The 15,106-nt window shown below is 43.4% G+C and overlaps 1 protein-coding gene across 9 annotated transcripts in view; it reads right to left on the bottom strand.

The window, feature by feature from the left end:
- MSRA (methionine sulfoxide reductase A) overlaps positions 1–15,106 on the bottom strand; it is a 391,817-nt gene that overhangs the window by 53,343 nt on the left and 323,368 nt on the right. The gene's annotated exons all lie outside the window — the stretch shown is intronic.

Genomic DNA, 15,106 nt, shown 5'->3' with positions numbered 1-15,106 from the left:
GATGACTATTGATAACCATTACCTACCATCTATTAATAATTATTTTAATCTATACCTCATTTTTAACAACAGTTTTCATTCTAAAATCAAATTTTGATATACTGTAAATTCGTATAATTCTTTTATATTACCTTAATTTCTGATGGACTTTTAAAGCATTTATGGTTGTTAGTGCTGTCACGTCAATTCCAACTGCTAGTGACTCTGTGTACAGCAGAGCAGAACCCTGTCTGGTCTTTCTGTGCATCCTCTCATCTTCCGGGGCTCTATCAGACAATGCTCTGCTGCTATTTATAGAGTTTTTATGGTCAACCTTTTCAGAAGTGGGTGGCTGGGTCCTTCTTCCTAGGCTGTCAGTCTGGAAGCTCCACTGAAACCGGTCCACCTTGGGTGGTATTTGAAATACTAGTGGCATAGCTTTCAGCATCACAGCAACATGCAGCTGCCACAGTATGACAACTGACAGATGGGTGGTGTGGTTCCCTGACCAGGAAACAAACCCAGGCTGCAGTGGTGAGAGCGTGAATCTTAACCACTAGATCACCAGGGCTGGCTTTTAAAGATAAACATCACAAGTAAAAGGCCAGCAAAGGTCAAAAGACGACCCCCCTCTTAATTGTATCTGAAAGTAATTTACACACTGTATATAAAGTCAGTCTCCATAGGTGGCATTTGGTTTGCTGTAATGATATTTAGTTTTGAAATTTTAGTGTCTGCTCATTTCTTTAGGTACTTGGTCTGCAATTAAGGCACTCTACCATTAGGTGGCAGTAGTGTCACAATCATACGCTATCCAAATAAAATTCCATCTACAATAGAGCATTTCTTAGCTGAGAGGGAGAATCTATTTTTATTCGTTAAAAAGAAGAAAAAAAGAACTCCTTATGAAAAGAGCCACGTTTCAAAAGTATTTAAAAGACCACTTTAGTTTTTAATATTTAATATAAAGTAATATGACACCATTATAAACTTTATCCATCCTTAATTACCCAGTCATTAACTTAATACAATGATTTTTTCCTCCAGAACTGAATGCAGAGTTCATCTCAAACTCACTCAGAATCCTGAGCTTGGATTCTGACACTCACTCTTTTAGCCTTTGAACTTCCGCTCGTGATTTCAACACATCCATGAGGCGCTCCCTCGCTGGCCCGCTGTGCCCTCTAACCACAAGAACTGTTTTTTCTTACTAAGCTCTTAGAGGCAACTAGAGAAGCCTTGCTTTGCTTTTCTGGCTAGAAGGCCCTTCAGGGCTAATTGTCCCATCTCCCAGGCAGCAGAGAAAGGCAGTGACAGACAGGTACAAGCTCCCGTGGGCAGCAAAGACCACGGATGCTTTTATTACAAGGAAGAAAGAGATGTTCCACTCTTTCTTGGGGGAGAAACATCCCTTCTGCCCAGGGGAATCTTGAGATGTCAGCTCATTTAAATAGAAGCTCTCTCTCTTTGTGGTTCCCTTAGTAACGACTCTAAGTCAGGGTCTCCCTACTGCTTTATAAAAGAGCTCTTATCTTTTATCGCACGACAGTGCATCTTGCAAATAGCATTTGTGCAGATAGCTAGGCTGAGTTTTAAACTCGCGTCTGGAGGGTTCCATCCCTAGGAGCAATCAGGGGTGAGGCCCTGGTACAGTGGCTTTGGGCCTAAGTGGTATCCTCTTCAGCCTGGCTGCTGAGAGGGACCTGCGGCCTTCCCTCCAGGACCTCTGCAGATCAATATCCACAGCCCCTGGAGAGCATCACTCACTCATCTTCCAACTTTGCAAAGAAAAACACCTTTTAGGAAAACAAATGATAATGTTGCATTTGATCTTGTTTTTAAATTTTAAGTTTTTTTAAAATTGGGATTCTTCTGATCAGATTTTCAAGGCGAGGGAAGGAGGCCTTAAAATGACTCATTCTGTAAAAGTGAGTTGAGTATTTTAAACTTTAAAAATGCATCATCATAACCACCGTTGTTTTATGTACTAAACTAAGAATAGAGAATTAAGGAATTTTGGAGTCGGAATGAACCTTAAGGCACACCGGTACCAAGCTCTGGATCACTGAGGCGTCCCTGCTGTGGCTTCATGACAAATGGTCATTCTGCGGCTGCCTGGTTTTACTGTTCAGAGGCATTCACCTCTTTGTAGGGTGGGGAATTCTACTGATGGGCACCTCCATCCACTCAGAAATCCTTTCTGATGGGTGAACATCTGCCTCGTTGCCACTCTCACTCCCAAGCCTTCTCCTGTCCCCTGGAGTAAGTGAGCACACCCTTGCTCTCTTCCAAGGACAGCCTGCCAGAATCTTGAATGCAGCCTTCACACCTCACTTCAGTGTTTTCTCTCAGGCTAAAGAGAACCTTCCTCACAAGGCCCCTCTCATCTTCCCACCCCCTTCCATGTGTGCTGTGGGCATCAGGACACTTCAGGTTGTGGCCGACACTGAACACAACGTTCCAGTGTGCAGGAGCATGGTGAGGCCTGACTTGTGCCAGACACAGGGCAATGGGTTCATCTAAAAGGAGCTCTCTGAGGTTCCTGGGTTCCAGTCTGCCTCTGCTACTCACCTGAGGTGGGACTTGTGGAGAATTAACACCTCTGTGCCTTGGTTGGCTCACCTCTATAACAACAACAACTTCACAGGGTTATTCTTAATAAACTGAATTAAATCATATTAGATAAGAACATATATAAGGTACCTCGTACAGTGACTGGCCCACGAGTACACTCTCAGCAACTTGTAGCCAGTAACAATAATGCGAATTGGAACATAAAATTGGAAGAGTTCAGGTAAATGAAAAGCAGCTTTCACAGGTGCACCACGGCGGGGCTGGGTCTAGTGGTCACCACGACCAACTAAGCTCTGTATCATCTCAACAACTCACTGACTCACTCACACAGTGAGCATGAGCTCCACGTACAATGGTGCTCAGGACCCCAAAGATGAGGAAGATGGCCCTGACTGCAAGGAGTCTCGCAGGAAGGACAGCCAGGCCCAGCAGTCAAGACTGGCTAGGGGAGCAGGTATGTCAGAGCTACAGGAAGGGGGCTGTGGGAGCACAGAAGATGGACCCCTGGTCCAGCTGGGGTTGAGAGAAGGCTTCCTGGAGGAGACGCCACCATCTGGCCACAAACCTAACTGCCGCTGCAGCTGACACTCACAGAAGACCCGGGCTGAGCAGGCAGCTCGCCTGCGCCCCAGAATGTCTAAGTCCATATGGCAGTGATGCCTGCCACTGTCCCCATCATTGGCTGAAGGAGAATTCCAAAGAGGCTGCACAAGGTCCAGCTCAGGGGTCACCCAGTGCCCTGCCCAGCCCAGGGTCAGGTATGAGCGCTCTTTGCATCTTCCCTGCTCAGGCTGGCATGCCCATGGCACAGGGTGCCAAACTGTAGGCAGGTGGCTTTGGTATAAATTTAGAGCCCTTTGCTTCCTCTGCCCACTCATAACTTCACACTTTTCCCCAAGCTGTCTTTGCCTGGAACAGCTTCCCTAAAAGAAACATGAACCTTTTCTCTTTTTAAAAAAACTCTCCTTCGAGCCCATCTGCTCCGGAAAGCCATCCAGATTCAATGGTCGCTCTTCCACAAAGCCAACATCACTGGTTCCCAGGCGCTCCCCAAATCCTGCAGAAATCCCTTCTCTCCCGTCTGTCCCGAGGCAGCAGGAGAATAAGGCAGGAAAGGTTGCTACAGTTAGATTATAAGAACTAAAGGGGGATGTAGGGTCTCCCACCACAACTCCCATCCGTAATGACCAGTCAAGATAGGGAGGGTGGGAGGAGCTGGCAGGAGGATATGCCCAGGAACCAGGGTTCTAGGTTCGAGACTTCACCCTTCCATTAACTACCATGTGACCTTGGACCAGACATTCCACCTTCATGTGTCTGAGCTTCCTCATCTGAGCCACCAGGAAGCCTGACGAGAAGAGGTTAAGACAGGTCTTCCTTCCCTACAGCCAGGGATGATGAAGACATCCCCTCTCCCCGAGGCCAGGACAACTGCTCAGCCCCGTGGTCCTGATCTTCTTCTGCCTGGAGCCAGGCAAGCAAAAAGTTAATGTTCTCAGTCTATAAGTAGTTCCTGCTGTTGCAGATAAAATTAAATGGCATGGCTATTTTGGTGGAAAATCAGGTAAAAATGCTGAAAAATAAACTCTCCGTCAAATGCCAGCCCCCACCCCTCCCCGCCATGTTCTTTTTTTATGCCCATTTGGTATTTGTTTTTAATTCTGGCTGATTGTCAACTTTAAAACCTGATGCATAGAGTGGCTTGCTATTCCGGAGGCGTTATTTTAAGATGAAACAATGTAAATTCTGACTTTGGATGGCAGATGGCTGGCAGTTCACTGTTTGGCAAACCAACTGGTATGGTATGTTGGAAATTCAGAGCAGCAGGTATGCAGTTCAATTTGAAACCACCACAGATGCTCCAAGGGAGCGGGGGAGGGGCACAAGCTGGTCAGGAAATTAAGAACAGTTCTCTGAGCTTAGAGGGGAAAAAAGATGATAATTAGCTGAAAGTTTGCTTCTTCCAGTATCTACTTTTTCTTTTTCTTTTTTTTGGTTGCTTCTTAGAAAACCAGGAAGGTCCTTAGACGTTAGCCCAGCAAACAGCTTCTAATTTTGCTCCATAGCTTTGTGTTTGGCAAAGCTCATCCTCAATGAGGAATTCAAAGGTGAGGAAAAAGCAGATAAAGCAAAGCTCCAACGTTGTTCTTCAGTAGAGAGGCGCCAAGAGCAACGTCACATAAGGAGCCTACCTCTGGGCCGATTTTTAAGACAGGATCAATTAATGATATTTCAGGAAGGAAGGATTCAGAGTTTAGGAAAGACCTACACACGTGAAATGGACAACTCCAGTGTTTCTACATCTACTATGCATTTCGATTGGATTCTAGGTAGTGTAGATGGTGTCTGGCTGCCCATCTGCAGAGGAACTGAACCCTGCCCAGATTGACCCATCAATGTCTATCCAAAGTCAGTGAAGACACACTATACTTTTAAAGAAGGTCACTCAGGCTGCAAACCTCTAACTGTCAGACTCTTGTCAAGTGGAATGTCAAAACAAGTCATTAGAACAAGAACTCTATGTGTGTATGAAAACTGAGTTATTTCTCCTTTCCTCCAAATTCATATGATGGCTGGAAGGTAAGTAGGGAAGAATCTCTTATGTGCCCTACAACTGTCTTCCTAGGGTGCCCAAAGTGAGCAGGACACTGCAAAGGAACTGGAGTGGATGCTACCACGTAAGATGTTGAGAATTAACGGTATCTCTCAAACTACTCTTGCCCTAAGGGTCCTCTCGTACATTCAAGGCTTGAGGAGCTTGCTTTGCTCTGAAAAGTAGCAAAACTGTCACTTCAGGTGTTCCCGGGATTACGACCTAACTAAATTCAGAGCAGCTCAGTCTGAATGCCTTTGACTAACTCGAATGGCAGGGACAAACCTGGGCACTATATGCGATCAGATGTTTTGGCCAGAACAACAAGCTAATTAAAATTCCAATTCATAACTTAATTGCTCATCTGGACCTTCAGTAATGAGCAAAGGGTCTCTGGGTTTTAAAATAATAATCCAAGCCTGACTGAGCCATTTCTTCAGCAGAGCATTGCCAGGAAGAAGTCTGGAGAAGGCGAGCACTTCTCGCTGCTTCCTCCACGCATACTCAGTCGAGAGTTCTATCTTTCAGCTAACATGTAGGCATGAAGATGACTTAGACGTGGATCCTGCCCTAAAGAACTTTCCAGTCAAGGAGAATAATAGCGTGTGACTATTCATAATCACAGATGGAGCACAGGAGGGCCTGGAGGAAAGAGACAGATAAAGAACGCAGGGAACTCCAAGAGCCAGGTTTCCTGAGCAGATTCACTGCTCCCTTCCCGAAGTCTGGCAGATCTCTCCCATGTGCTACATGGGCCCCATAGGTCAAGGGGGGAGCAAAGCGTCTCAAGCCTTTCCCTTCATCTTCTAGCCCAGAGAAGTAAGCTGGACCTCTCCATGTCCCCTCATAATTTTCCTGAGAAGCTGTTCAAAGTCCTGAGAAAGGGCTAGCTGGCTGGATCCCCAGCTTGGAAATAACCAGAAACTGCTGTGCTTCAGATACAGAATTACCTGAAGGCCAAAGAAATCAAAGGAAGAAGGATAGAGACGATAGAAGAATGGACGTCTCTGGGGGAAAACCTTGTGCTTGTTATATCACCAGCCACCAAATGTGAACCACACCCGTGCGAGAGGCTGGCGAGGCTCCCTGAATACATTTCTTGTGAGTGCTCTTAACACCAAATGGATCAAAAAAAATTCTTCCCCGAGATGCCGCAAAAAACAGCATGTCCTTCTGTTGTTTCAAAAATGACATTTCAGCAGCAATGAAGCTGAGTGTCTCGAGGGGGGCGGGGAGGAGAGGCAGGGACCGAAGAACAAAAGAGTTGGGGGCCAGGAGGGGTGGGGTATACGAGGGAGAGCAGAGGTCGGTGGAGGTAACCGTGTTTAAAAATTGATAAGGAGGAAAAAAGAAAGGCCAGGGGGCCAGGAGAGAAACCAGGACCAGTATGTATAAGCTTGGTTTTCCAGTCTCTCAAGCAACATTTTGGAAAGGGCCCCATCTGAGACTACCCTCCCCTTGGGAGACAATGGTGGGGAGGAGAGGAAGGGGCTTCTCACTGGATCCTGGACTCTAAGGGGACTGTGTGGCTAGGAGTCATGTCTACGAAAAGAGCCCATAACATATATGGAGAGAAAACAGTGGGGGCATGAAAAACTCAGGAATGGGAGTGGAGCCAACACGACAAGTGATGTCATGGTGGCCCCTCCCCCATCCCACCACCCACCTTGTTGAAAATCCACACCCACATTTTTGGCTTGGGGTTCTTTGCTTACAACATCCCTGTGATGGGTATTTCTGATTTGTCTTTGTGGCTGTGGATACACTTGTATGGTAGAAACACATCCTCAACAGTGCAGAAGGAGAAAGGGATGAAGCTCCACCCATGTATGTGTAGGGGGCAAGAGGAGTGAGAACAACCCTCGCAAAGCATTTCTCTTTGGCTCAGGTCACATTTTCATCAGCAGGAGAGCTCCCAGTGAAGGGCAGTTATTTTGGGGGCATCTAGATTGAGCCAGGCACCAAGTGCTTTACATATACTGTTACGTGAATCCTGCAGCTACAAAGTGATGCAGGGATTTTTATACCCATTTTACAGGTGAGAAAACTAAGACTCAGAGAGGTTAACTACCTTGTCAAAGCCTCACAGCAAGTTAGGACAAAGCTGGAATGGGAATCCCAGGCTCTCTCACTCCACATCCAGGATCTTCCCTCTGCTTCTTCCCAAACAAGAGATTCAAACAAAGTGAAACAAACACACAGGAGATGAGCGGAAGAGAAACCACGTATCTCACGTGAAGGAAATGATTTCCCTTTCCAGGAAATGAAGGGGAAGACAGGAGGAAGAAAAAAATTAAAGAAAACATAGCTTTGCCTTGAAGGATGACAGTGTGATATTAAAAACTTGAAATTTTAAGACAGTTTAATTAGATAAATTTTTTACATTACAAAAGTCATCTTTACTTAACAAAGTGATACTCTAAAGAGTCACTTTAAGTAAATGGCTTCCCAAGTACATTTAAGCTCATAGCCAAATAAAAATCTTCCACAGGTAACTCTTGAGGAAGACAGGTGGGTTCCTCAGAAGGTGGGGCAACATAAGAATCCTCAAATGTCCCACATATGGCTCCCAGTAGCAGTTTTTATTTGCATCCAGAGTTTCCAGTCTTCAATCCTAATAAAATGCAAAAACAGGCTTATGTGCCCCAACACCCAGAACATAGTGGTCTTACAATGATGCGAGATAAAGGGGGAGGTACCCATTTCACAGCTGTGTGCACTGCCACCATGACCACACTGGAGTCACAGCCTAAAAAGCTGAAAGAAAAGACTTAGAACCACAAGTCCCAAGTACAGGTCTCTCAAACAAAAGTTTAATACACTTTAGAGACAGACCCCAGAGCCTTCCAGCCATGCCAGAAACACGGCATTACTAATATGACTCATAACAGCCAGGGCAGTCACCGATCTGGGTAAATCTTCCCCCAACACATTGCATTTCAAAAGGCCTGTTATCTCAGAAAAGGCTGCATTAAGTGTCTCTTGTAATTATGTCTCCAAGAAACAATACTCTTCTCCTCATTAAATGTTTCAGTGGGTGGCCCTGCGGAAGGCGGCAGGAGCTTGACCCCAGAGCCATTGAGCCTGAGAGGACAAAGGAAGAGGTCACCAAGGAGTTGTCCAACTCTATTAGCAGGGGTGAGGCTGTTGATTGGGTTGAAAACGGCTTTAATTAGGGACCTAAGCAAAGAAGCAGATAAGTTATTGCCATACAAAGTGCTGTAATAGACAAATGCACTGGGAGTCACAAGCTTGCCCAACTGCTTTCCATCCTGGTCGTGGTTCAAAGTGGCAGGCTGTGAACTCAAAAAGCCAGTTCAACATTTGCAACTCATTATCTCCAAGTAACAGGCAGCAGAGAGACACTATCCTCCCACTAGACGAGGAACTCCTCCCGCACCAGGACTGGACCCTGTGTCCCGGGCATCCCAATGAACACAAGTCTCTTTGGAAATAGGATGAGTTACCAAAAGCACTGTTTGTGGGCTGGGGTTCTAACCCAGAGGTAGAAGTGTCACTTCATTCCACAAACATTTATCGAGTCCATGTTAAACACAGGACAATGTATGAAGTGCTGCTGGAGATTCAACCAGGAGCCCTGCCTTCCATCGGTTTTAAAATCCCTCTGGAGGATTGTAGGAAGAGGGCAGCTGCAGCGACATCTCCAATGCCTCAGAGAAAAAGCAAACAGAGAAACTAAATGCAAAGTCAAAAATGCGCAGATGCTTACGACAAAACTAGGTGACAACATATCCCCATGAACCCCCAAAATACACGCCAATGGATGAAACCACCAATAGCCACAAGACATGCACATCATTGGCATCTGGGCTAGAGAAGCAGAGGGAAGCAACAGGGCATCTGATGGATCTGAGAACAAGACACCAAAACATCCAACAGCAATTTACTGGGAAGCACCGAGGGCCAAATTGAGGACAGTGGCTAAACCCTGGAGCAGTTTTGCTCTCTCTAATAATAGGAGCTTGTAAGGACCTGTGTTAAAGGGTCTGAAGGGAAGACACCGGAGCTGCATTGTCCCTACGAATTCTCAGTGAACTCTTCCAGGACTCCACTGCCGGGAGTGGAATCAAAACTGAGCAGATAGAAATGACAGAGATAAAGGAAAGATGTGGTCTAGATAAAAGTAGAGAGGGGAACAGAAACAGGAAATCTCAGAGAAAAAGCTGCAATATTTTTTTTAATACTATGTGAAACAACTGAAAAGGAAACGTTAAGTTAGAGAAGCTAAATAAACCAGTCCTCCTCCTAATAAATCAGGAAAAGCAAATTCACACTTTGCAAAAGAGCCCCCATCTCAGACCACCCTCCTCTTGGGGGTTTGGTGAGGAAACAGTCTCTCTGTGGTGGTGTGAACACAGGTAAAATCTCATACAAACTATTATCAAACACAAAAAACAAAAAAACCCCACAAAGAATTAGGAGCAGAATAGCATCCCGACAGATAATGAAGGCATGCCAGAAAGAAGGGCTCAGAAAACTAGCAAAATTGTAGCATATTATTTCAAAATCAGCTACAGGCCTTAAGAAAATGATGCAAAATCTGAACTAACATTAAAAAATTATTTTAGAAGTGAAAACTAAACTAGAAGGAATATAAAAGCTAATACATAAAACAAATTATATCTTAAGGGAAATGGAAGGTAAAAAGGATAAACACTTTTAAATATCAAAAAGAAATGAAGAAAATGACAAAAAGGGTCTCAAGAAAGGGACAAATATTGAAGACAGGAAAAGAAGATCCAACCAATGGAGAACAGAAGTCAGTCTCTGAAAAAGAAAACCAAGGCAAGAGAATAGGAAAATTAAAATGCATGACTCAAGACAATTTTCCTGAAATTAAAAAAAAAATTCAAAACTACACATTGAAAGAGCACACCACACACTTGAAACTATCAACTCGGAAAAATTAACATCAAGACATAATCTAGTAAAATTATTGGACTTTAAAGATAAAGAAAAATATCCTTATAATACATGACTTCTAAGGGAAAGAAAATTAGATTATTACATGCTTTTTGACAGCAATATTTTATGCTAGAAGAAATGGACTATGTTTTCATACTTTTGATACTCAAATGAATGACAAAGTGTAAGCGAAGGATTTTATATGCAGCAAAACTGACTTTACATATGAAGAACACAAACTGTTATCAACATGCAAGAATTCAGAGAATATTGTTTCCACGAGATGAACCCTTACTAAGGAATCTACCAGAGAATTAGCTTCAGAGAAACAAAATGACTAAATTGGCATCGACATAAGGATAGAGTATTAAATATGTAGCTACCTGAAGAACTAAAATTAAATCAAGGCTAAAAGGGACAGATTACAGAATGTATTGTCTATATGATTTGATAACACAAATATAATACAACCATAAAAACTGGGAAAAGGGAAGACAATATAGAGATAAAAAAATTTTAACTGTTCTCATTTCTCATGAACTGTTTTCAGTAATCATAATTGATGGTGGTAGGATTGTTATTATTGTTATTCTGAGATTTTTGTAGTAATTATGGGATATCCTAATTCTAATTTTGTGTTTTTAAGAACCAGGATTCTTGGTTTGGAATAAAGGGGATAGCAATGCAACATAAAAGTACTTAAGTAAAAACTCTATAGTTTTGAATCTGAGTCTGACATAGTTTGAACACAAAATATTTGATCACACACATCCCCCCTCCCACGCACACACATATTACACACGTGTACGCTATGTTTGCTGCAAAAGCTAGAAACAGTGACCAACGCAGAAGGAATAAGCATCCATAGTATCCAGATCGTGGTCTTGCAATACTGTTTCCCATTAAAAGAAACCAGGCTTCTTGGAGAAATGGCTGATTCCAGGTCTGGAGCAGGAAATACACATAAGCCTGGAGTGCCTTCATATGCCAGATTGTAAGGATGATCAGAAACCTCCTGAGGTCATGTCAAAAGGACCCAGGAGCCAACTGCAGAAGCTTCAACTGGCGATGGATCGAAACCCATCAAATATGTGTAAATTCATGTGTTCACAGTATTATTTAAAAAGAACTAACAGATTACATTTTAAGGATGACAGGACACCAATATATTATCTTGAAAACTGGGTGTATAAATGCACTGAATGTTTCCTCTAAGAACTGTACCACTGGGTAACCAGATGGTAGATGAATGGAAGCTTCTTAAAAAATTATCCCAGCTAATAAATGAAAACAAAATTATACAGTTAGAATGACACCATTTTGCAGTCCTAGTGAAGTGGTGGATCTAGACACTGAACATCACTGAGTGTTAACATGAAAAAGTAAAACCACACGTTATGTGCTGCCTGATGAAAAACACCATTACTTGTCAAAGAGATTGAACCTGAGGCTGGTCAAGCGTCTGGTGCAGCTGCCAACGTGCAGGAAATAGAAAACAGAGGCACATGTTGAACTGCACCACCAGTACACATCTCGTGGGAATCTACAGAGTGGAAACACCTAGGTCCTTCCGCAGAAAAAGTGTAACAAAAAGAAAGGATGAAGGGGTTGCTGCAGCTTTTAAAAGAGACTTCAAAGATATAACTTTTTTTTTTAATGGGCAAAACTAAAAAATAGCGAGAAATGCACACTTAGGTGAGAAATCTACAAAGAAATGCAAGAGAGTGATTACTATAAAGGCTGAGAAGGGTGGGGTGCTATGACTGATGGGGAAATGGAAGGTGGCTGGCACAGTTCTGTGGCAACAAGAGCGCTGGCCTTACAAAAACTCATTCAGCTATAGATTTGGGTAGTATCGCTTTTTGTATCTTTTATTTTACAATAGAAAGATGAAAACAAATTTTTAAAAATTCCAACGAGGATCAGTTTTAAAGGATGTTCAGAGTGCCTTAGGCTCTATCTAGATAAAAGCCAAGAGATAAGGCTGCCAACTAGAGTCAACAATAGTGAACGTCCCGACTTCCTGACTCTAGCCACTCAAACTTCACAGCTGGGACCACTTAATCCCAGCTCCCCGGATAAATGAAGGAGCGTCAGGTCAACAGCTCAGCAATCTGGGCTGCTGACCCCATCCTAACCGTTGTGAACAGGCCCTTTCTTCAAATCCCAGTTCTAGCATAAGATACCAGTTTTCCTGTTACCAAGACTCCAGAACCCCAGTTCCTATTGAACAAGGCCAGGCTTTGTCATCTCCAAATCTCTAAGAAATTGGGTTTCCACTTTGAATACTAGTCCCATGGCCACTGGGTCTCCCTGATGTAGGTCACCTGCCTGGACAGACCTCTGACCATTACCTGCTTCTGGAAGCCCCCCCCCCCACCCACCCAGGACACCACCAATTATCTGCCTTCTGAAGGTACCCATGAGGGGTCTGTAACTGGTCTCCAGCCAGTTAGGACTTTCAGATGCTGCCCTACTTCCAAGAGACACCCTGACGGCCTGACAGTTCTGCTATAGCCCAGGCCCTTCTGCTGTCATTTATGTTCTGAAGGAATTTATCTATTAGGCAAACATCTCCAGCTTCACTGCAGTTTCTTTCTCTTCGACACAGCACACCACCCAAGCCAGCTTTTTCCATCCTTTACACATGACTCACAATCAAAGACTCACAAATTTGCACATCTGGAAATGCCCTCAGACAGATCATCTTTTTTAATTACCTCATTTGCTTTTGTTAGGAAACTGAGCATCAAAGAAGTGATGGTGGGTTTGGCAGATCCCACATCTGTCAGTGACAAAGCTTGTACCAGAATCCAGGATTTTCCAACAATGACTTTCTCCCTCTTTGCTCTCTAACCATCCTTGGCCATTGTCTCTTTGCAAACACGCATTAATACTCAGCAGTTCCATGCAAGTTGCCATTAGCCTGTGCCAGGAACGATGCTGGGTAGGGAGAGGTGGTGCTGGAGGGCTGGTGGGGTATCTTGGTGCTGTAGGTTGAAGAACAAATCCTGCCCTAACACAAAGAAAGATTTATAGGGAGGACAATAAACAAGAAGTCACCGCAGAGCATGCTAAATGCCAACACAGATTCTCTCATTGACCAGACTCCCCGCCACTCCTTTTGAACTAGGCCTAATTTTTGGACTTCTGTGTTCATCTCGGCATTGTCCAATTTTAGCAAGAATCCTGCTAAGTCAGTTTAACCAGAACCCCCCACCCTTGATATCTGATCAGGTTCCTCATCCCTATCCTCCCCAGGTGATGTCTGATCACCTGGCCTGCCATCAGCAAGAATCTTGTAAGGTCGGTTTAGCCAAAATCCCCCCAGACCCCTGATGTTTCCTCTTTTTTCTGACCATTGGCCCCCACCCTGCTCCTCGGCTATAAATTCCCACTTGCCTATATTAGGCTGTATTTGGAGCTGAGTCCCATCTCTCTTCCCCACTGCAAGACCTCATTGCAGTGGTACCTACACCTCTCACCACGGCCCCCTTGAAGAAAGTCTGCCTTACCATCTTCAACAAGTGTCATGAATAGTTTTTCCTAGAACGATGCCATAGTACAGAAAGGACATGGTGCTATTGACACACACACACACACACACACACACACGTCAAAATCTGTAAAAGTCTGCAGGCCCGTATATGCAGCAATTCCCCTTCTGGGAGCTTATCCTAGGGAAATAATCATGGATGCAGGAAAAGCTTTTGCGGTAAATTTGCTCATCACAGCAGTGTTTACGATCGTGAATTGTTGGAAACAACACAAACGTCAAACAGTACTGGATTGGTTTAATAAATGATGGTATATCCATTCAGTGGAGACTATGTAGTGAAAAAGATAATATAGGAAAATAACATGTAATGGTATGAAAAGATATTCACGAAATATTGATCAGTGAAAACATAAATATTACAAAATTATGGATACTGAGATTCTATTGTTTAAGGTATTTATTCCTACAGAGAAAGAAATATAAATACCAAAATGTTTAAAATATGATTATTAAAGGTAATTTTTTTTTTTTTGAGGAAGACCAGTCCTGAGCTAACATCCACTGCCAATCCTCCTCTTTTTGCCGAGGAAGACTGGCCCTGAGCTAACATCCATGCCCATCTTCCTCTACTTTATATGTGGGACACCTACCACAGCATGGATTAGCCAAGCAGTGCCATGTCCACACCCAGGATCTGAACAGGCAAACCCTGGGCCGCCGAAGCAGAACGTGCCCACTTAACCGCTGTGCCACCAGGCCGGCCCAAAGGTAATTTTTATTCTCTTCTTTTTGCTTATCTGTCTTTTCTATGATAAACATACAATAGTTTTAGAAACTTAAAATTTTTTTCCTCCAGAAAACTCCTTAGAAACTCATCTGATTCTTTCACTTACTCATTCTTGCTTTTGTATTCTCGCCTTTGTGCTTTACAGCTGGATCTTGCAAACAACATAGATTCTACCAGCTTAGAGATAAAGCCCACGGCAAATGCATTATGATTCAAGTTATGTCTTAACAAGAACGTCAGTGAGCTAGCTTCTCTGCACATTGGAAGATGAGCTTTCCTAAGTACAAGAAAATCTTTATTCGGGGCTAAAAAAACCCCAATAAATTTAAACTTTAGTGTTAACCAAAAACATGCAAAACAAAATAAAGTGCTGTTTTATGCTCATCGTATCAGCAAACGTTAAAACCATGATAGCACGGGGCTGGCAAGGTCGTAAGAAGAAACACGGTCATGCAGTGCACTGAACAATGCGTACTTTCAAAAGTTAACCCACTGAAAAAAGAATCCATTTTAGCATTTAGGCAAATTTTCTCACACGTTGGTTTTCTTTCCACTAATAATAAATTTATTTGCATCCATCTCTGAAGTCCTTTGCTTCATCGATTTTCTTTATAATGTTTGAAACACAGTTTCCTAAGACATGTCACAAGACATAGGAAAATAGCTGTTTATTTATTTTTGTTTATAATTGTCCTGTGTGTGATTCAAAAGAATTTTCCGAATGGAACTGTCACCTGTTTGGCATCTT

This window comes from Equus przewalskii, chromosome 2 (assembly GCF_037783145.1).
Source record: "Equus przewalskii isolate Varuska chromosome 2, EquPr2, whole genome shotgun sequence".
Lineage (NCBI taxonomy): Eukaryota > Metazoa > Chordata > Mammalia > Perissodactyla > Equidae > Equus > Equus przewalskii.
This window is presented reverse-complemented; position numbering and strand designations above follow the sequence as displayed.